At 43.4% G+C, this 20378-nt stretch overlaps 1 protein-coding gene across 31 annotated transcripts in view; it reads left to right on the top strand.

Moving 5' to 3' along the window:
- FARS2 (phenylalanyl-tRNA synthetase 2, mitochondrial) overlaps nt 1-20378 on the top strand; it is a 467039-nt gene that overhangs the window by 41470 nt on the left and 405191 nt on the right. For 5 of the 31 annotated variants that reach the window (XM_070515664.1, XM_044773304.2, XM_070515659.1 and 2 more), the window contains exon 3: nt 12148-12342. The exons of 25 other annotated variants lie outside the window; for them this stretch is intronic. The gene's annotated coding sequence lies outside the window, so the exon portion shown is untranslated. Of the gene's footprint in view, nt 1-12147; nt 12343-20378 lie in introns of those variants that run through there. One more of the 31 variants, XM_070515656.1, reaches the window with a different exon arrangement.

Below are 20378 nucleotides of genomic sequence, written 5' to 3'. Positions count from 1 at the left end.
CACATAGGTGTGGCCTCTAACCCAAATTTGAGGATTCTGGGTGTTGGAGTGTGAGTGTGTGTGTATTTGGAAGGTGGTGGGAGTACAAAGCAAACTTACCAGTAAAATGCAAACAACCAGCATCCTAAAAACAAACCTCAGTTTTATTTACTCAGATAATGGTTTATTAAAGGCTCGTCTGAATCCCGTGTTGGAAATTTAACCTTCTCCTGTCTGGGAGGGATATGCCAGACAATACCAAGTCCTTTACCCAGGTCGACCCCAGGTTGCGTGTCTTCTGAGAGCTGCCAGCAGGGTTAAACCTTTTTAGCTGTGCACACCCAGAGAGACTGTCATCAGCTAGTTCTGGTTACCTAGTCATTTCCTAAATTACTACTAGTTTTATACTTTGTTTTTTAGCAAGGTATAAAATTTTATTGAATAAAGGCCAATTGGTGTAGGGCCATACCTTTATCATCTTATCTGGTTCCCAGCTGTATTCACGACTTACACATCACAGCTTTTACAGCACAGGTCTGCATGTACTGCATGTATAGGTGTTTAATATGTGTTTTCCTTGTTAGTAACTTGATTGGGTATCCCCCAGTAGGTAATTTCCATTAGAAAATTCTTTAAGAACTCTACTAGAAGTCACAGGGAGCAAAGTAGATTTGCACAAGTCTTAAATGGAGGAGGAGTGTTCAGAGGGAACAGCCTCAGCAAAGCCTTGCATGTGAGAAAGCATGAGAAAATGTTGAAAAAATAGAAAATGGTTCAGGCAGGCTAGTCTGTGGTTTGGAGCAGCAAGTGGTAAGAGGTGAGTCTAGAGAGGTAAGCAGTGGCTGGTTCAGTAGTTCCCAAAACTTTCCTGTATGCTGGAATCACCTGGGAATTAAAAAAGATACTGATGACTGGCTCCCACCCCCAGACATTGTGACTTAATTGGTATGGGGTTTGCTGGGGCATTGGGAATTGTAAGGCTTCCTAGATTTCAATGTGTAGCAAAATTTGGGAACCTCCAGGCCAATTTATGAAGGGCCTTCTAATTATGCTGAGGCATATGAATTTTATCCATAGAGACATTTTTGGCATTAGGGAACCACAGAAGGATTTTAACCAAGAGAGTGACTTGATCAGACCTGTACATTTGGAAGATCATGCTGGTTGTTTTTGGGAAAATGGATTGGGGAAGCTAAGATTGGAGGCAATGAAACCAGTTAAGGGGCCCCTGTTGATAAAGAGGGCCTGATGGAGGGAGTAGCAGTAGAGATGAAAGAGGTAGATGGATCCCTGAGATACTGAAGAGATGGATGCAGCAGAACTTGTGGTGGATGGGATGGGGTGTGTAGGATGGAAGAGCATAACCAGTTGACTTAGGTGGATGGAAGCAGGGAGAGGAGGGATGATTTGGGGGAAGGGGGTGTCATTTCCATATTTCAGCAGGGATCACCAGCCCTGCTGGTTTCTTCTAAGAAATAACTGAAGAAGTTCATCAGCTCTTTACTAATCACTGACCTCATGTGATGAACTGCCCGTAGTCTGATTTCTCCTCAGGTAAAGCTTCTATTTTGTTCTTCTTCAGTTTGAGCAGATGTTTTTTCCCTAGTAGTTAATCATCTTGTATATCTCATTTGCATAAGAGATCTGTTTAAGGGGGATTCTCCCCATACTTGTGATCCATGAAAGTCCTGGTGGCCAAGGGCTTCCCAGTGGCTCGGTGGCATCTAAAGAGCTTCAGTTCCCTTTTGTCAAGAATGAGAGGTAATTGGGGAAATATAGATTTCATTACTCTTTCCTATAATTGAATTGAGAATTTATTACGTAAATCTTAAATGACAAAACAGGCAACTTCTGGGTGGAGATAATTGGTGCTTGATGATTTTGCTAATGGATTCTTGTCTTTGTGAAAAGATGCGCTGTAGGGGTCTTTTGTAACGTAAGGTTTCTATATTTGTTTAAATGACTTGGATGTTATGAATAATCTTTTGGAATAAGGAACAGCCTACTTGGATATTATATAATCAGCTAATATTGTTGTGAGAATCTTGGACAAGCATTAATAAGGATTAGGATCCCCTCACTCCACATAACGCTAGATAATGTCAGACAAGGAGAATCTTCCTTTATGTATGCACTGTCTGACCTTTCTCCGTTATGGTAGCTTTTGTGTAAAGTTGTTCCATCTCTTTCCTTGCATGCGGTGCTCGCAAAACCCCATAGTGAAATCAAACCCTGTGTTTGACATTTAGGTCTGTTGACATGAATGTCATTCTAAAGTCATAAATTATACATAATGAAAATCACTATAGATTTACCTAGGTAAATGAGTAAGTTTTGAAGCCAGAAATCATAGAAGTTGATGGGAAATTCATTTGATGGTGAGAAAGAGGAGCAAAGAGAAATTATCAAAATACAAACTGAAAAAAAACACAAACCCACAATCTGAAAAATAGTAAGACCTTAACATTAAGTATTTGCAATGGAGTGATATCTCTACCCCATCTTTCAGAGAAAGAATGATATACTAGCAATAAAACATATATTTCCCAAAGTACCAAGATCTACTGTTGGCAATATTTATTTTGAAAAGAATTTGTTTGTTTTATTTCTAAAGGATAGATTGATTTTTGGGGAAAGGGGAACAGAGGGCACTGAATACCTAAGACATTTGTGGTGAGCTGGTTATAAATGCATGTTTAGAGGCAAATGACTGTGATAAACGACCATATAGGAACCTGCTTTATTTAAATGAAGTCATTTCCCTCCTGCCACCTTGCATAGCATCAACAAATGAGTCGTGCATGAGAAGTACAGCCCCATATACTGCTGGAGCTCATTCTGTCATCCTCCTAGGGCTTCATTATGGAGAGGGATGCTGGTGGCTATCCAGATGCCTAACTGGCAGCCTTAACTGACTAATGGAACCATGTTCATGTTGGCTGACATCTGGTTTTGGAACTTATTTATAAAGAAAAAATCCTTGTAATCAAAACAGCCAGAAAGATTTTTAAATGTCAGATGTATTTCTCAAGATTCACCTAGGGTGAGTATCACTGGAGGAGGAATTAGCTACTTCCCGCAACACTTGTGTGTGTGGAGTATATTTTTCCTGTGTGTAAATAGTACTTTCAAAATAGCATGTTATAATGGGGGCTGGCCCCGTGGCCGAGTGGTTAAGTTTGCGTGCTCCGCTGCAGGCGGCCCAGTGTTTCGTTAGTTCAAATCCTGGGCGCGGACATGGCACTGCTCATCAAACCACGCTGAGGCAGCGTCCCACATGCCACAACTAGAAGGACCCACAACGAAGAATACACAACTATGTACCGGGGGGCTTTGGGGAGAAAAAGGAAAAAATAAAATCTTAAAAAAAAAAAAAAAAAAATAGCATGTTATAAGCAAAACCCTTGAAACAAACACAGACTTTGGAAGTTCTGAACGTTGTCAATAGGATTATAAAACTACCAAAATGACACATTAATAAACCAAAAAATTTTATGGGACAACACATAAAGAGCTTGGAAGTCCACGTTCCTGTCCTCACGATAAGAAAGAAAGCTCAGTAAACTGGAAATCAACAACTCTTCTTAGATCCTTCGGAGAATTGAGGTCACAGGGCAAACCACTATGCCGAGACGTGGTGAGAGAAGGATGCCTAGAGTCACAGTTTACCAACAGTGGAAGTTCAGGAGCATAACCCTTCTCCCTCCTACAACCCCCCTGCCCCGCACCTCTGCCCCGACCCCTCCATGACTGGTAGGAACAGTTAAACTATAATAGGTGAATTCTGGAGGCTCTATGTGCACAAGCTTGAGAGTTAAAAACTCCTGGGACCCAGTACTGGGGGGCCTCTATACTTTAATGAATTTTGCTTCCAGGAACCCCAACAGAATCTTGGAAATATCCTCTCCTGTTTCTGACAGTTGGAGGGGAAAAGTAACTGTTTTGAAATAGGTCCAGAGCATTCTGTTCTCCTAAACAAAAAGCTGCCCTCAAAAGAAACTATTTTAGCAAAGCTTAACAGACTTGGTTTTTACCAGAAACTAATTGACTTGGGTCAATTAGTGGGAAGTACCCAATACCAGCCCCTCTAAACTTTTGGTCTCATCTAAGGGGGAAAAAGAAAGCTGAGACACACTTGTGAAAGTCACAGCCCAGGGGCACAGGCTCACTTAAAGACTGAGACCTAATCAGAAGACTCTAGAGAGGGCTTCCCTGCCCCCACCACCTTAACACCACATCAGTCAGGCTCCTGGATAATAACGAGAGTCCAGCTAAAAGAGCTACAAGGCTCAGACTCTATTTAAGGGAAGCCTAAGGCAACAGGAAAGACAAAAACAAGGACACTGGAGGAAATTTTAGCCTCTGACACCCACAACTATCTCCTAGCCAGATAAACGTAAAACCTCACACTAAAGGCCTGTTTACCTCAGTTGCTTTTATACAATGTATCATGTCTGACTTTCAACAAAACATTACAAGGCATGCCAAAAGGCAAAACACAGTTTGAAGAGACAACAGAGTTAGATGTGGTAGAGATTTTTGAATTATCAGACTGGGCATTTAAAATTATGATTAATATGCTAAAGGCTCTAATGGAAAAAGTGGAATAAATGCAAGAACAGATGGGTGTAAGCAGAGAGATGGAAACTCTGGAAAGAATCAAAAGTTAATGCTAGAAATCAGAAGCACTACAATAGAAATGAAAAATACCTTTTGGCTCATCAGTAGACTGGACATGGCCAAGGAAACAGTCAGTGAGCTTGCAGATACATCAGTAGAAACTTCCAAACTGAAAAGCAAAGGGAAAAAAGAATGAAAAATACCAAGCTGCTCCAAGTTGACGTTGGCCTGGCATGTTATGACTGAGACAGAGGTGGCTATGAAGGTAATTAATATGAGTCAGCAGAGCTTTTACACCCTCTGGAGACTATTGCTCCAAGTCCAAAGCATGAAGGCCTTGAATTACCCTGGTACTATGAAACTGTTTATGGTGATCTGGACCCAGGACACACTCTATCTGGTCATGTTGTATGCTGGTGGAGAAGAGATGTTTGATTATGTACTGGACCACAGCCATGTGAAAAAAAAGAGGCTTGTGGTAAATTCCTCCAGATGGTGTCCACTGTGTAGTATTTGCCACTAGAAGAGTATTGTCCACAGGGACGAAAAGCCAGAAAGCCTTCTTGTTGATGTTGACCATAAGGTCAGATTTGCAGACTTTGGCCTCAGCAGTGTGTTCAGCAGCACCAGTAAGACGAATCCCTTCTATGGTAGTCTCCCTTATTATGCCCTGGAACTCTTCCAGAGCCATAATTACCATGGCCCCTCGGTGAATGTGTGGAGACTTGGAGTCAAGTTTTTATGATGGTCACTGGGTCCCTGCCTTTCTTTCTTTTTTTTTTTTTTTGAGGAAGATTAGCCCTAAGCTAACATCTGCTGCCAATCCTCCTCTTTTTGCTGAGGAAGACTCGCCCTGAGCTAACATCCATGCTCATCTTCCTCTGCTTTATATGTGGGACTCCTACCACAGCATGGCATGCCAAGCAATGCATATGTCCGCACCTGGGATATGAACCAGCGAACCATGGGCCACTGAAGCAGAACGTGTGAACTTAACTGCTGTGCCACCCGGCGGAACCCTCTTTTTTTTTTTTTTAATTACTGAGGAAGCTTTGCCCTGAGCTCACGTCTGTGCCAATCTTCCTCTGTTTTATATGTGGCATGCTGCCACACTATGGCCACTGACTAGTGGTACAGGTCCGTGCCCAGGAACCAAACCCGGGCCGCTGAAGCAGAGCATGCTGAACTTAACCATTAGGCCACGGGACCAGCCCTGGGTCCCTGCCTTTTGAGGGAGAGGACTTCAGAGATCTGTGGGAGTGGGTATTGAGTGGAATACATGACTTTGCTGTCTTCATGTCCATAGCGAGTGAAAACCTGCTGAAGAAATTCCTGATTCTCAACCCCAGTAAGAGAGGCATTTTGGAGGAAATCATGAGGGGACCTGGTGGGTAAACATGGGCTCTGAAGAGGAATTGAAACCTTACATCGAGCTACTCCTTGACTATAAGGACCCTTGGCAGACTAAGTTAATGCTGTCCATGGGCTACATGTGGGAAGAGACCCATGACTCATTGATGGGCCCGAAGCATGAGGAAGTAATGGCCGTCTGTTGGCTTGTGGGCTACAAGATAGCACAGCTGGGGAGGGCTGTATCATCACTATGAATTCCCTGCCTACAGCTGATCCCACCACTACTGAAGTATTTCCCCATCCCGTAAGTTAGAGCCTAGGGTCTCTGTCAACCCAAGCAGTGGAGTACTGCCATTCCCACCTTTACTTCCTTGTCTAACACAACAGAAAATCAGTAGAATGAGGACCAGGAGTCAGAGTGGAAGGCCAGCAGAACAGCCAAAGTGACTGTAATCCCATACCTGGCCTGGAGATGAAGACCAACACCCGAGTACAGCCCCTACCATCACCCTGTAGCCTCCCCATGCACCTACAATACCAGCAATAGTGGTGGAGCCCCGGTCAGATCCACCTTCCCCCAGCTGTATGTGCATGGCCTGGCCACCCCAAAGGACTTTGTCTTGAGGATGGAGGTGTGCAAACTGCTGTGGGGTTCTCTCCATGAGATTCAAATTAAGAAGCTCTCTGGCACCTCCGTGGCATTCAAAAGCATCGTGGCCAAAATAATAGCAAAGCTTAAGTTTATGGGATTGTCAGGAGCTCCGGAAAGACCGGCCCCTCCACCTGCACCTGGTAAAACTTCAGAGACTGGACTGTTTCCTGGAGGATTTCTCTCCTCCCCTGCTCTTCTCCCTCTTTTCTTTCATGTTTGTGGGGCAGGGGAGATGGTTCTGTAAAAATAAAGAAAATCAATCAAAAAAAATTTAATGGGTAAGCATTTAACATCTTATTTTCTGAGTTGCTTTTAGTGATGGATTGTGGGAGGTGATTATTGATTTGAATGGTCCACATGTATGTTTGTCTTAGACAAGTATCTCAGTTATCACTTCCTTGAGCAGATTGTATAACAATGATATTAACACCAACAAATAACAAGAGCATTCACTATTGTCCAAAAGTTTCTCTACCATTCCAATTCATTTTAGCCACAAGTGCCCATTTAGCAGATTGGGGAATGCTGAGGGAGGTTAAGTAGCTTGTTGACATCATGGAGCTGGTGAGTGGCAGAGCTTATGTCCTGAGCTTGTGCTCTCAACCCTGGGGCTCTGCAGCCTCCCTAGGCTCAGGACTGTGTCTTGTAGAGTCCTGTTTTTTGACATCACTTAAGGGGTCATTATAGTCATCTGGGAGATGAGAAAACCAACCACTTTGTGTAGCATTTTTCAGAGCACTTTAGGAATTAATTTATCTGTAGTCCCCTAAGTCCCTCTCTGCATAAGCAAGACATAGTCTTGAGTACAAATTCTACCTCAAAAAAGTGAAAGAAAAATGAAGCTGTCCAGAGTTCTGGAAACGCTAAGGGTGTATGGAACCCTATTTAGCCTAAGGGACAGTGCCCTCTAGGCCCTTTGGGGAGGCAAGTGGGCCTCCCAGGGGTTACAGCTTTTGGAGGAGCCTCATCCAGATCTAACCGGAGGGTGGTGGCCAGCGGCATGGCCTTCCTGCTGCTCTCCTGCCTCATGTCAAAATCCTTACGACCCAGAGAGCAGTTGTGAAGTGAAGACTTCAGAATGAACATCTGTTGTATATTTGAAATCCACTTATTAAATTGGAAGAGCCCCTTTCCCTGGCCCAATCCTTTTCCATTAATGGACAAATTAACTTATCCAAGTAGTTAATGTTTTGACTCCTGAGGGGATATTAGGAGCTGTATGCGTATATCATATGTATAATAAGTATTTGTCAAACTGATGCATTTATTGGGCAGCTACTATGTGCCTGAATAGTGCTAGAGCCAGGAAAGTGAGTAAAATATAGTGCTTGTCCTCTAGGAGCAAACACTAGTTGGAGGTTCATTCACGAGTCTTTATTATGTGCCTAGAGCCAAGCAAGTAATAACGGAGCATCTGTTTACTGTTGGTTGTTGAATGATGCAGATAAGGATAGAGGATGGGCGCTTCGTCCAGCCTGGGGGAAGGGAGGTTAGGTTTGGGAGAAGAGGTGGGAAGGAGAGGCTTCCCAAAGGAAGTGAGGATTGAAAGGATGGATGGGTGGAAGTTAGCTGGCTGAGGAGGGAAGAGGGCAGGACGGATCTTCAGAGATGTGGCCCTGAGAAGGCCCAGAACGTACATTTCAGGAGTCCATTTCAGCAGTGAGCTGTGTGTGTGGTGAAAACAGCACCCCTTCCACTGGGAAAGTCAGGGTGGAAGAAATAAGTTCCGGGCTGTTGGGGCCACTTCACCACTTTCCTGGTTGCCTGGAACACAGACCAGACTGAGAAAATTTCAGATGCACGAACTCAGTGCTTTCCCAAGGTGTTCTGTAGAACACAAGAGGCTTGGATATTAATAAATGCCATGTGATAAATAGGTCCCAAGGTCAAATTGGTTCAGAGAATGCAAATACCCATTTGTGAATCTTTCAAGAGGGTAAAGTCTGCAGTTTTCCGGAAGGTTTGAGAAGCCTTTCACCTGAGCATCTTGAGATGGGAAATGCTGTGTCACCACCACATGGCATGGATGTTACCAGCCTGGTCTCATAGGTCCGGTTCTCCCTGAAGATACACTGCCCTCCAGAGAGCAAGGCAGCTTGAGGCAGGCTGGAGGAGGGCGGCTGCAGATGCGTTAATGATGGGAAGACCCAAAAGTGGAGAATGAAAGCAGGTGTCCAGTTGACTGGTGTTCACCTTAGCCCACTGCTCCTCTGTCCTGTGCTGGGTATGTAAGCCCTTCTAGGTCTCCAAAGTGCCGTCTTTGTGCTGTGGCTGGAAAGGGTTTGCTCCTTTCTGTTCTCATTTCTTTGCATTCTTCTGACCTCTTAAGACAAAACAGAGACTGGAATGGATATTAAAGTCAATGGCTATTTTTGTAGATGAAATATTGGTTGGGAGAAATTATTGATTGGTATGGGAGAGGTTGAGAAATTGTTTGGTTTTCATCCTTTGAAACATGAGAAATTGGTGCTTTTTAAGATTTTTGGTTTTCAGATTTGATGGGAGCTTGTTAAATTGTTTTAGCGCGAGCTATCATAAGAATCCTCTCATTTATACTGGAAATGTCAGGGTTATCAGTGAGGGCTGGTCTTTCAGAGAGGATCTGCCCTACTCTTGGGCCTCAAAGGGAAGGAAGAGGAATTGATTTTCCCTGATTCCGTAGAGCGCCTGTCTTGGGTCACCTGTGCAAAATGATCATTGCCCCAGTCACTCTCCTGACGTCAGTGTTAACTTCAGTAAGCGATTTGATTTGTAGTTTTCATGATGCTCGTGTTCTTTTGAAGTCTTCTATGGTAAAAGGTCTTTACAGATCATGTAGGGTGGTGCATTAGGCTTGATGTGTTCTTGCATCGTTTGCGGAAGCCTCCTTCAACGAGCGTGGAGCAGGAAGGGGAAGACTGGGCATGAGAAGAGGGAAAGACGCAGTGAGCAGAGGTGGAGCTGGGAGTGTGGGATGAGTTGAGGGTGGGGTTCTTGTGTTTATTTATGTTTCCCTCTTATCATCATTGATCCTGGCCTCTGTGCCTTGGAGGAGGCGAGGTCAGGACAGCACAGGGGTGGTGGGTGAGAGCATTCAGACAGGGAAATGTACAGAGAGGAAAATTTTGTACTCAGCTTTTTTGTGTGTACTTCATCTCCATTAGGTGGGTGTCTTCTGTGTTTAGTGTCTGCTCCACAATCATTTGTCATCCGTACAAGAAACCTGTGGTATAAACTGATTAAGTTTCACATTTCTCCTGGCTCAAATAAAATGTGTTTGGATGCTGGAACCTCCAGTTACCACCCATTTCTCCCTCACCCTCTAAATGCCTCATATACGTTGACATCCTTAGGAAGTGCTATAGCATTTTTGTGGAATTATTAATAAGATTAGTTACATACTTGCTCAACTGCTTAGAGATGTGCATTATGGCTCAAAAAAGTAGAGGGAGTCGAGCTTTATGATGTGAAGGAAGGTAAATGTCTTGCATTATTTTTAAATAACTGTTGGTGTGAAGCCTTGTGGTTTTTATGTCTCCCATATGAGAGGTAAAGAATCTGAGAAATTCATTAGTTTTAAAAATGTCGTTTTGGGGGGAAGAAAATGGAGCCCTTTGTAGACTTGAGTGAGTGATAATTCACACCTGTATTTCTGGTTTGCAAATTGATGGCTGGGAGATGATGTCTTTATTTTGGGCAGTTACTTTTGAGAACACGTGCCATATGGTAACAAGGCAAGAAAGTCTCAGAATCCTTCTTTCTTCTTTCTTTCTCCAGAATGGGCTAATGACTTATTTGTGGCTTTTCCTTTACATTCTTCCCTCTCTTTGCAGAGCATGTTACAATGTCCTATTAACACCCTCTTTGGTAAGCAGAGCTATTTAGGTTCACGTTAGTATACCTGACAGTTTGTTATAGTCACTGAGAAACTTAGTTCCCCAAACAGCCAATTCAATTTAGATAAACATTAAAATTAAAACACAATACAATTCTCCATATAACATAGACCAGAAGACTAGGTAGTTTGTCACCAGTCGCTTGGAACCAGTGCCAGGAGCCACTCCGAACCAGTGCCAGGAGCAGCTCAGAATCAGTGCCAGGAGGTGCTCAGAACCAGCGCTAGGAGCTACTCAGGATCAACTTCCTGAATGAGCCTTTTATCCTGCCTCTCATCACCTTGGGTGGTTCAGGTCCAGTGTTCGGACTCAGCCTGTCAGGATTCCCCAGAATACAAGCCAAACTTATATTTTCAGGGGATCAAACCAGACAAACAAGGTGAAGAACAGTTGCTTTCTTAAAGATACTCACTGAGAGCCCAGAGATGTCTTGATATAGAAGCTGTTTCTTCCCCAAAAGAAAAACAATACCTTGGGGCCTAGAGTGCTTCAGTGGGGAAATGGGAATCCGATCAGCCGAGTCTCTAGACAAAATTGTCTAGGTGGTAGCTTAGGCTTGATGAGAAGACCCTGCAATTGGGTGGACAGTCACAGGACTTTGTCCCTTTGTGGTCGCCAAAAATTGTTACCAGGCAAGGGCCTGCCACCCAATGTGCATAAGGAGCCAGTTATTATGGGATCACCCTTTGGGAAAGGAAAAATAACTCTATTTGTGAGGTCAATCTGCAAGGGGACAGGAGGCATATGCTCTCAGATCTGTCTCCCCAATCCAAAGTTTGGGGCAAAATTTATGGGATAAAGGGCAGGGCTGTCTGAAGTACAGAGATAGATGATTGGAGTTAAGGAGAAGTGAGGTAATTGATGATCTGCACGAGCAAAGTCAAGCTTTGTGACTCATCATAGGATGCATATTCACAAAACAGTGGTGTTAGTATGATCTGAGGATGGAGTTTTCAGCCCTTTGACATTGAAAGGGTCACTTACTGGGCATTTGTGCAGGCCCAGTTGATGGGTTGGTGGTATCAACTGGCCTGAATTGGAGAAGGGGTCACAGTTCCTGAAAAACCACTGTTAGTTCCTCTGTTGATAAGATGGGGTCAGTTGAACTTATCCTAGAGGGCCCTGGTTGCACCTTCACTCCTGAGCTGCTGGCTCACATCTCCCTGCCCAGGGGTCAGCCACTATGACAGATCCCCTTAGCTGCACTGTGCTCTGGGCTTCTGTCCTCTCTAACTGTCGCAGGCACAAGGGACAGAGATCTCTTTTAGATGGGATCTTGAGCTTTCTCCAGAGTCAGATGGCTTGGTGAGGCCTCTGAAGAGTTCTGGAAGGGGTCCTCCCCCGCTTTTTTGTTTTTGCTGAGGAAGATTGGCCCTGAGCTAACATATGTTGCCAATCTTCCTCTTTTTGCTTGAGGAAGATTTGCCCTGAGGTAATGTCTGTGCCAGTCTTCCTATATTTTGTATGTGGGTTGCTGCCATGGAATGGTCACCAATGAGTGGTGTAGGTCCATGCCTGGGAACCAAACCAAGGTTGCTGAAGCAAAGTGCGCCAAACTTAACCACTGGGCCACAGGGCTGGCCCCTGGAAGATCACTTGATTGAACATTTCATGTTAGGTTTTATGGCATGTCCTCTAGGCTGAGATACAACTCTTTTTTTGTCTCAGCTTTCTTCTGGAATATGACTAGCCCAATGCCCAGCATGTAACAGTGCTCCAGAAACAGCGTTTTTCCTCTTTTCCCTGCAAGGAAGTGACAAAAAAAAGAGCTACAGGGAATTTCAGAAGAGAAACCACTATGTCCAGCTGAGGTGGATCAGGAATGTTTTGTGGCTGAGGCTGATCTGAGCCAAGAATGAAAGGGTAGGTTCATTAATTTATTCATTGACTTATTCACTATAGTCTACCCAATGTGTTTCAGGTGCTGCTATGGAATGAGAATATAAGAACAACTAAAAACAAACAAGGGTTTGCAATCTGGTGAGCCAGACAAATGTTCATGGAATAAGCCTGTAAATAAGTATAAATTTACATGGAAAGCTGCTTAAATGTCCAGCAGGAAAGTGGCAAAATAAATTATGACATATTCTTTTGATTTCATGTAGCTATTGAAATTGTTTCAAAGAATTGTGAAATGATTGCTGTAACACTGAGTCTTTAAAAAGGAGGCTATAAAAGTGTAGAGTATAGTCTCGATGTTTTATAAAAACAAATGCTTGTTTGCCTGTGCGTAGGAAAGTTGGTTGCTAGCACATCGAACAGTGGTTATCCTGGTGATGAGGCTGTGAAGCCTGGAGAATGTTCTCCTTAAAGAGTCTTATTTTTGCTGGGTAGCAAGTAGATCTGTTTTTCTATTGTTTTAATTTACGTGAGATGCTTTGCATGTTTAAAATGAAGAACTAAAGCTTTAACATGTATTCTTTCTTCCTTGTTTCATTTTGGTTTGATGGGCGGGGAAGTGCACTTGATGTCCCCAAGGACGCTTGTAGCTGAGGGACAAGGATGGTCCTGGGGAAAGCCCTCAGCCAGCGGCTCCTAGAGATGTACCTGTGGGCCCTGATTCCCTCTCAGTGCAGCACCAGCAGGATTCGTCTTCCTCTGTCTGTTTTCATTTTGTTTTGTTTTTGCCTGCTATTTTTGAAGAGAAAAACTTGTGTCCAGAGGGAAAGTTCCAGAAATGCTTCCAGGGATGATTATGAGAGTTTGATTTCCATGTCCATGTTCTTGTTTGTCTTGTTAAGCTCCTGTGTTATTACTCAAAATTTTTGATTATTCTGAATTAGTTCTTTTATAAGTGACAGCTCCCATTTTTCCCAATACCTACCAAAAATTATTGTTTTGTTTTAAAGCTTTTCTCTGGGATGCCACTGCAGTGTTATTACTTTTATCAGTTTGAGACACAATAATCCTGTTTCCAGGTGGTTTTGTTGTTGTTCTTTATTTTTGAGTTGCTTTTTAAAGTATCTGTGCATTTTCGAGGTGAAAATTAAAAGTATCTATAAGGAAGGTACTGATATTTTACCCATAAGGACAGAATAGGGCATATAATTTGTCATGTGAAAATTCCAGAAGTTTTTCTTCAGCTGTATAATATTTTCCCTCTCAAGAAGGTTTTTCTTTCTTTATCTTCTATTACTTATTTAAAAGACTCAGTGAGTCATTTAAAGTGACACAGTCCTGATGGACAAAATGATGTTGTGTATAATCTCTCTCTCCTGTGATCTTGGGCTTACCCTAGTTTGTGCAACAGAGGTGCCAAGTGTTGGCTTTATGAAGACTGGACAGAGTAGAATGAGCTGGTGGGGGAGGGGTGTCACTGTTGGGCTGCAGGGAAGAGCTGGCAGGAAGCTGCTCCCCCAGGGACTTTGCACGGCTGCCGTGGTTCTGCCATGACAGCAGCTCCTATCGTATTTTGCTGTAAAATGATCCAGCAGAGGCCGAGGATGAGGCACATCCGTTTTACCTGCTTGGAACTGGCTGGCAGTCTGCGTCTGGGATTTCTCCTCTTTCCTGTTTGGTTTCTGGTCTGCCCCGCTTCCTCTGCCCTCACCTGCAGCCTCTGCCTTTTCAGGGATAACTGCAGGGAAGAGAGGGGAACTTCTCCGTTGACGTGTTTGTTACAGCTCCATTCTGCTTTCACGCGAATATGTGGGTCCTCCTGCCTCTCAACCAGCATCCCTTTCCTTTCTCAGTTCTTCTTCTGCTTCTGGCACGTTTTCTGAACACGCTGGTGCAGGAGCCTTTGAACCATCTTGGTAAAATGAATTTTCTTTTCTCAACGTATGAAGAGTACAAGTTCAGGGACCCACAGCGCAGGTGCATGAGAACCTGTGCACAAACAGTGTTGGAGACCATGTCACTGTTCACTAACGCTTGGAGGACATGAATGGTGGAATCTGGCCTTCCCTGGGCCTCTCCTGGGTTGGCTTGCAGCCCCTGAGGTCAGTCCCTCTTCTGGAAGATGCGCACCAAGTGTGCCCTGTTCAGCCGAAGGAGAGTCAGGCTGGCTCTCCACCGAGAACACATCACGAATTTCCTTTGTCACTTCCCTGCCTCCTGAGATTGTCATGGTGGGACATGTGCCATCTTGCCTTGGGAAGGAGTCTGTTAGCAGCACTGGCAAATGTCTGGTTCCTTGTTCGTCGTAGGCAGCTCACAGGTGCAGATTTCCAGAAATCTGAGCACTTATCCAAATGGCTTTCATTGTTCATAGTATTCCTTTTTAGTTTGGTTGGTCTTCTTAGATTAAAAAAGACTGTTTCTATGTTGCTTGCCTGCTCCATAGATACATAGCATACCAGTTCCTTGTGGATTTCTCATCCCCTTGAAGGAGGCAGCTCTGGTGGATGTTTTAACATCTAGTTTTTGTTTGTTCCTGAGTCAAAAGGGAGAGGAGTTGCTGACATGGAGTGCCACAGCACTTGAAGTTAATCTATTTCCAGCTTGAGTATTGCAGCTAAAGAAATTGCTGGAGTGATGCATTATTAATATTTTGTCCCCTGATGCTAAGTGCTTCTGATGGGTGCGCTAAATGTTGCCCCCTGTGCCACCCAGCAGCAGCCAGGGCCTGGCACAACCCAACTGCACTGCCTGCTCTCTGTGCAGGGGCCGGTGTCAGCCGTGCTCAGCCTCCAATTTCAGGAGGACAAAGATCATTCAGTTGCTGAAGAGCAGGAGCCACAAACATTTGGGTGGTTTATTGTAGGCTGTGTGATCTTCTTACAGCTCAAGCAAGTTTCCTAGAAAACTATATTTGCATACATTTTTACTCTAGCCATGAACAACATTGTGCAGCTGTTCAGGAGGGTGCCATGATTTATTCTTTATGATAAAATTTTTCATATGCTTGTTTTTCTTATCAAGCATCATGAGAGAGGATGAAAGGCAAATGATCAAATGTTTCCAACATATGCAATATATATCATGGACGAAATAGTTAGAAAACAATCATCACCATAGCAGTAAAATGTCATGAACATAGAAGTAGAAAAGTTACATAAAAATATCAAAAAATTTAAATACCGCTAATAATAAAATAAACGAATATAAAAGCATACATTTTTAAGCATTACTTGACAGTGATGAAAAAACTCACATAACCCAATGTCACGGAGGAGCTGTTAAGTTGTCTTCTCAACTACTATTGGAAACATTCTCAGATACAAGTTTTTTGTATGGCTGTTTGTCTATGTAGTTTTTCAGTTTAGAATTTATGTAAAAATTTTTGCTGTGACAATTACCTCCTATCTCATGTTAATATAATTGGGCAAACTGCAGTGGAGGTTTGTCCAAGGTCGTTCAGGATGGTGTCATTGATTTCACGTGGCCGTCAGTCCACAGCCCACTCTGCCCCGTTCCCCCGATGTGTAATCACTGGATTCAGGGCCTGCACTCAGCCCCAGGGACCCCAAGTTCCTGTGTTGGTGACTGGGAGGACATCTCTTTTGCTCTGGACAGAATGATCACAGGTTCTAGAGCAGGGGCCCTGATGTGTTGTGAGGAGGAACACTTCTCATTTCCCTCAGTCAGGTCATTACCATCCTGCACAGGGCCATCCTGGCACCTCTGCAGCTGAAGCCTCGTCCACATGGCTGCTGTCCCCAGGGCTCAGAGGACAGCTCTGTGGCTTTCCTGGGGTCCTTATCCGGGACAGGGCGGGTTTCTCCCATGCTGGTGGCCCCAGCAGGGAGAAGAGAATGGGTGGGCCTTGGGCTCAGAGTATACAGCCCACTTCCTCCTTTTTCTCACTCTCCCCCACCTGTGCTGTCACTCTACTCCCTTTAGAACCCCAGGCTCAGAGCCTGTCGGCCACATGGGAGGCCCTGCATGTGCCCCACAGCAGCAGGGTTTGCCCTGTAATCGTTAGTGTGTCTCCATGTGCAGGTGTCCTCAGATGCACAGAGCAGCTGGTGTGGGGAGCATGCAGTCGTTGTGGTGTGGATTCATAGCTAACCACTGCTGTAGCTGGACCTGGTATTAAGGGCATTACAGACATGAAACACCGAGTAGATTTGGAAAAACACAGTCACGATAACAGCAAATCAGCTTAGGCTGCTCCCAGATGCAGGTGCCCGTTAACCCTGATGCCTGAAGCTGGAGTGAGAGCTCAGCTAACACTAGCGAAACTGTGCCTTTCTACCAGTCAGCTGAGTTTACCCCACCCCTTAAAAAAACAGGGAAGTCAAAGAAATTAATTTCTTTACTATCTCACATTTAATGGGCATTGTGCTAATGCTGCCCGTTATTATTACACCTTTTTTCTATCATATAATAGGAAATCTACATAGTTTGTGAAGTGGTTGATGAAGAGGAGAAGACACAGAAAGGCCAGTGAGCTGTGGACTGTGAGGGTCGCCTGTGGGGTTTGCAGTGCACGACCTGCATCAATGCACGCTGCAGCTCTGAGTTCACCTTTTCCTCCTTTTCTTCTTTACCCTTTATCCTGGGCGTGACTGGACCACAGCCTACCCCACCCGAGAATAGAAAGTCTAGGGGGAAGGGGAAAGGAAGGAGACAGCTAATCCTGCTCTGCCCCTCGCCTTGTGTTGATTCCCCACTTTATGGGTTCCCCTGGGCCTTGCTATTGTCCTGGGCTTTATTGAAATGACATACTGATGCCTTGTTTGCACAGCTGACTTTTAGTAACATTTTGGGAAATTTTAATCCCTTCAGAGATCAGGCAGGGGATAGAAAGGATCTCTTCTTAAATGGTTAAAGAGTCTCTGAAATTCATGCTATTCTTTGCAAGTTCACTTATTATACTGTTCTTAATAGATCTTAAAATAACTAAATGTATGCCTTTTATGTTTGCTGCTGTTTAAGCAGATGTCCATTTATGCTAGATTCCAGCATAGGCCAGCATTAAGTGCCCTCCACCCCCAAAATTGCAAGAGAATTAATTTGGAAGAGTCTACGTATTAGCTTTTTTTTTTTTTAAATGTTGGAAAATATTTTAACTTTAGTAGGAGACTGCTTTTTCTTCCTCCCTCACATCCTCCACTCCAAATCCACTATGGGCATAGTTATTTGAGAAATGGTGTGGTCTTGCAGAGCCATCTTGCTACCCTCTTAGTTTTGAGCATGAATGATTTGAAGGTAGGAGCCCCTACCCTCTTTTTTATATTGGCATCCTTGTGTCAGCAATGGCAATGTCATGTTATGAAATATTAACAGCTTGGCATCCAGAAGACCCAGCTTCTGGCTGAGTTCTGTTCTTAAGGGTTCCTGTATGACTATGGGGAATGTCTGCCTCAGTTTCCTAAGCTAATCCCTCTTTTCCATTACACCTCTGAAATATACTATCTGTACATCTTTTTGTTAGTGTTAATTTGTAATTTTTAAGTGTAGCTGATGTCAGTATATTTTAGATGTCTTGGTGCCTCTTTTCTTTTTTTCTGTTGGCTGTCAGGCTATGACATATTTTGTTAGGAATCCTTTTGTAGTAGGAATGACTTTTGAACTATTCTCCTGGTGAACACCTTTTCCACTGCATCCCTAAGTCCTAGAACTTTGTTCTGTGAACCTGAATGTTAATAATGTGGAAGTTTCCTTACTGCAGATGAGCCTAGTTCTGTGCTAAAGAGCCCTTCTTCCCCACTACTGTTCCCAGACATAACCTTATAAACCTTTGCCAGCCAACTTTTGCTGTGCAGGGCAGCCATGGCGAAATTCACCACTCTTGGCCTTGAACTGAGGGAGTGTGCTGTCTGAGAAATTAGAGGGAGGGAAAATCTCTAGTGCTACCATCAGGGCTGCAAAATCAGAACATACCTTTTCGAATTTCCCTGTTCTATGTGCTGAGTAGGTTGTAGGGTAATAGAGTGCTATATTTCAGTTACAAAGAGGCCTGGTAGATTTCCAACCACTGTTGTGAACATTGTCTCTGTAAGAAATGTGTGACTGCTAGCCAACTCTTAAACAAGTTGATAAAATATTATTATTTTGTAATTTGAAGTAGGCCATCTGCTGCAATATTTTTAAGGTACTATAGCATACTGATTTCCAAAATCAGTCATGTGCTTTACCTTATTCAATTTCTCCCAAAATTAGAGTGATAGTTCAAAATTGTGAATGTGAGTGAAATCTAGAATGAATTCACCATTGTCTCTTAATTGACTGTAATTATTGTCCTACAAACCATTGTTGTCGTGGTTGAGGTACCTATGAGCTGTTTTCACTCATTATATTTTTGGTACCAAATAGGGACATATTTTTTCCCCCCATACTAACCAATTTTCCAACTCTCCAGGTACCAATTGAGTGTTCTACAATTCAATTCAATTCTGGACTAACTACCTGGAGTTAGTACAGACACCCACAGGTACAGGGCCCAGTCCCACCAGGCTCCCTCCGACTTCAGATGCTTGTCACTATCCCAGGTTCCCACCTGTTTTCACCAACCAGCTATAAATCTTCAGTTCTTATAACCTGCTCCTTAGGTTCAATAGTCTGCCAGATTGGCTCACAAAACTCAGGAAAGAGCTTTACTTAGCATTACCAGTTTATTATAAGGAATACAACTCAGGAACAGCTAAATGGAAGAGATGCATAGGGTAATGTATGGGGAGGGTGCAGGGTGGAGGAGTAGAGCCTCTTAGGGCATGCCACCCTCCCAACACCTTGATGTGATCACCATCCTGAATGCTCTCTGAACCCCATCTTTGAGGGATTTTTTATGGGGGTTTTATCCTGTAGACATGATTACAACAAATACAGGGATATATATTTGGGATTAGAAAAAAATTCACCAACATGTGGCATCAAAGAAATTTCATGTTCATTAAGAGGCCACTTTAGATTATGCCTTCAGGCTGCCCCAGAGATATATTCATTCATTCTATTCTGATGGGGTAGTTAGATTTGAGTAGTAAGAACATGCAAGTATCTGAACAAACTTTGTAACTCTTAAAAGACTGTACAAATGTTAACATTGTTATAGTAGACGTTAAGTCAATACTTCTTCATTGATAATCTTATTCCAGATGTTTTTGGACTGTCATTTCTTAGGGACTCTGAAGTTTGCATGTTTATACTTAGGTGATCTTTGGATAAAACATCTAATTTTCTCTCTTATTTTGCTTGGCTGAGTTAATCATGGTCTGCTTCATTTTAATGTCATCTCTTTCAAAGTATGTTTACTAGACTAATGAGTTGTGGTTTTCAAGTGCTTTGTATTTAGATACTCATAATGAGAGATTAACCAGAGCCATGTTTCACATCTTCTAGGGGCATTCGATGTCACTGCTTCCTCTATGTCCAGTCTGTCCTGTTCTACCTGTTTTGACTCCCTTGCCAAAGAGAAGGGCTCAAGAAATGTTGTTCTTCCAGTGGCTAGGATTTCTTCTTCTCTGACCCTGCAAGTTAACTTTCCTGACATTCCTCGCTATTTCCTTTTGGAATGTTAGGACCAGTAGTGAATGTCAAAGGTTATATCCACTGAAGGACATACGGAAGAGAGACCTGTGTATTTGCTGGCCTAGGACTCACAGTAGTTGTTACTGGGTCATAGAGCATTGAGTCTAAACAAAGTGTGTGATCAATGTTGACAGAATTGGACCATGAAACAAGGTGTGGGAGATATACCAAAATGGTCAGGGTGGATTCCAGAGAACATTTGCCTGGTTTCACCCCTCTGTAGTCACTGGTCAAAGGGCATGTTACTTTGAACCCATGGTCCCACATGATCTATGTAATTTATGATCTCAGAGCAAACTTCTGTGAGAATGTATGTGTATAGTGTAGTGACAATCATTTACAATTTCTTCAGCCCTTTTGCGCCACCTACTCTGCTAATGACTTTAAATATGTCATTTCAGTTAACTTTTCACAGAAACTGTGGCATGGATATTCTTCACCCCCATTTTTCAAATAAGAAAAGTCCTGAGAGCTAACATGATTTG

This window comes from Equus asinus, chromosome 8 (genome assembly GCF_041296235.1).
Source record: "Equus asinus isolate D_3611 breed Donkey chromosome 8, EquAss-T2T_v2, whole genome shotgun sequence".
Taxonomy (NCBI): Eukaryota; Metazoa; Chordata; class Mammalia; order Perissodactyla; family Equidae; genus Equus; species Equus asinus.
The sequence above is the reverse complement of the archived record's forward strand: the minus strand, read 5'-3'. Positions and strand labels throughout refer to the sequence as shown.